We start from the raw sequence: 2,749 nt of genomic DNA on the forward strand, positions 1-2,749 counted from the left end.
CAGGTTGGCAACAATAGGAGAAAGTGGAGACCCCATAGCACACCCATGTTTCTGCCTCTAATATTGCTCCCCATATGTGAAGTAGGTGGACTGCAGGCACAGTTTCAAGAGTTGACACAGTTGTTCTGTGGAAAGTGTGGTCCTGCTGCTCAGAGTGGTGTCTGATTTTAATTTTAAACTGACCACCTCTACTGCATCATCAACAGGAATGCACGTAAAAAGTGATGTGACATCAAAAGAGACCATTGTTTCATCAGTCTCCATGATGACATCCCTCACCTTGTCCACAAAGTCCATGGTGTTCTGTATGTGGTGTTCTGAGCTGCCAACTAAAGGCAGCTCAGAACACCACATACACCACATACATTTTTATTATTATTTTTTTTTGAATGTCCAGAGGACCAGATTTAACTTTTTTAGATTTTTCTACCTGGATTATTGAGCATGCATCAGGATATTTCCTCCACTTAGGTTTTCCTTAACTGTTAATTCATAAGGCTGTTGCTCAGCTGGTTCAGGAGCGGTTTGAAAAGGATCAGGTAAGTCAAGGACCTTAGGCTCAGGCTGGGAAGGCTGAGTTTGAGAAGTTGACAGGTAAATCTGATACTTTAGTAAGAACTGTGTATACCATCGGCTCTCACTTATCTGCGAGTTTATGTTTGTTGCGCAGACGAAGGTTCCTGACTAAAACCTGATCACCGATTTCCAAGGTTGATTCTCTCACTGCTCTGTCAAATCGATGCTTGTTCCGGTCGGCAACCTTTTGGGCATTTTTGCTGGCTACTTGATAACTCTCCTCCAGGCATGCTTTCAGGTTTTTCACATACTGAAAGTGAAATTTTGGAGAACCATCTTTGACGAGTAAGTTAAAGGAGATGTCAATTGGGAGTCGGGGCTGCCGCCCAAACATCATTTCATAGGGATTGTAGCCTGTCACCTCACTTTTGGTACAATTGTAGGCATGGGTTAGTGGTTTCACAAAATCACGCCAATGACTTTTGTTTTGTTCTTGAGGGTTCCGAGCATAGAAAGAAGGGTTCGGTTGAACCTTTCAACCGGATTTCTCCTCGGGTGATAGGGACTGGTTCGGACTTTTGTGAAGCCAACTAGAGTACACAGTACTAATTAATAGGTTGAGACTAAATGTCTCTGCCTTGATCACTCAACAGACACTCTGGAAACCCATAGTGCACTAAATAGTGCACTCCGGTAAGATGGCGCCTGTGTACGTGGCTTGCAATCCACCTCACCTGATGGTGTTCGTATTATTGGTGTTTTTTGCATTTCTCATCTTTGACATCAACTCTCTGCTGGTGCATGAACGAAAACAACTTTTGGATCTTCGACTTTGTGGCACCAATGTCGTTTATGTTGATCAATATGAGTGTAACTCTGGACCCCCCCCCCCCCCCCCCGTCCCCCCGCTGCTGGCGGACGTGCCTGTTTACCTGCAGCGAGCCGCGCACCTGCCTCCCCGGAGACATCGCCCCAGACGCTGTGGAAAACACGCTGGCCGGCTGGTGAAGCTTAAAGCCCTGCTTGCTGCCTCTGAATCATCCTCTCCATCTGATGGTCAACGTTTCCACCTCAGATCCTGGCGCTGTACAGATCCTGGCGCTGTACAGATCCTGTGGCGCGCCATCTGGTACCGCTGTCGGGGTCTCATCATCACATTGGGCTCGTGCACGGCTGGGTTTCCTGCCGGAGGTGCACGTCTAACTCTGCAAATCTGAGGCCGCTGGACTGGACACTGCAATCATCTCCTCCTGTGGTGGATTCTACGAGGATGGCCCTGATAAATGCCAGATCATTGGCTAATAAAACTTTTATTTTGAACGACTTTTTCTGCTGCAACCGACTGGACTTTCTTTTCATCACTGAGACTTGGATCTGCCCTGGTGAGTTCAGTGTTTTTCTGGAATTACTGCCTCCGGATTGTTCTTTTTTCAATGCTCCAAGGACAACTGGTCGTGGTAGAGGATTATTGGCTGTTTTTAAGAAACATTTCCACTGCAGACAGCTCCATGGTTCAGCTAATTATTTGAGGTTTGAACTGCTCTGTTGTGAGCTAAGCCGCTCCAACCCAGTTCTGTGTGCTATCTTTTACAGACCCCCCGGATACCATAAACATTTTTTAAATGAACTATCTGACTTTCTAACTGGTGTTCTGCTCCAATATGATCGGGTTTTGATTTTAGGAGATTTTAATATCCACGTGTGCTGCCCTGATAAACCATTAGCTCAGGACTTTCTAGACCTCATCCAGTATTTTAACTTTGTTCAGAGTGTTGTTGGTCCAACTCACCAGCAGGGCCACACTCTTGACTTAGTTTTAACACATGGTTTGTCTGTTTCTGATTTGGAAATTGGTGACACTGTTTGTTCCGACCACAAACCAGTTTTATTCAACACCTCTTTGATTTGTGAACCTGCACCTCCCCCCACACCCAAGCCCTGTAGAATTTTTAACCCTTCCACTGCCACACTCTTCTCTTCCATTTTTGCTAGTAATTCTGTTTCAGACTCTGAACTCTCTGCGGGTCTTACTACAAAGGAGTTGCTTTCTCAGCATCAGGAGGCGTGTGTACAGATCCTGGACTCAGTCGCCCCGTTAAAGCTCAGGAATCGAAAATGCACGCCCCACCCTTGGGTAAATGAGACTACACGAGAGGCAAGACGCCTGTGCAGGAGAGCTGAGCGTAGATGGAAAAAAGATAAACTTCAGGTGTCTTTTGAGATGTTAAAAACA

The sequence above is a fragment of the Nematolebias whitei genome, chromosome 18 (genome assembly GCF_014905685.2).
Source record: "Nematolebias whitei isolate Nwh7 chromosome 18, NemWhi1, whole genome shotgun sequence".
NCBI lineage: Eukaryota > Metazoa > Chordata > Actinopteri > Cyprinodontiformes > Rivulidae > Nematolebias > Nematolebias whitei.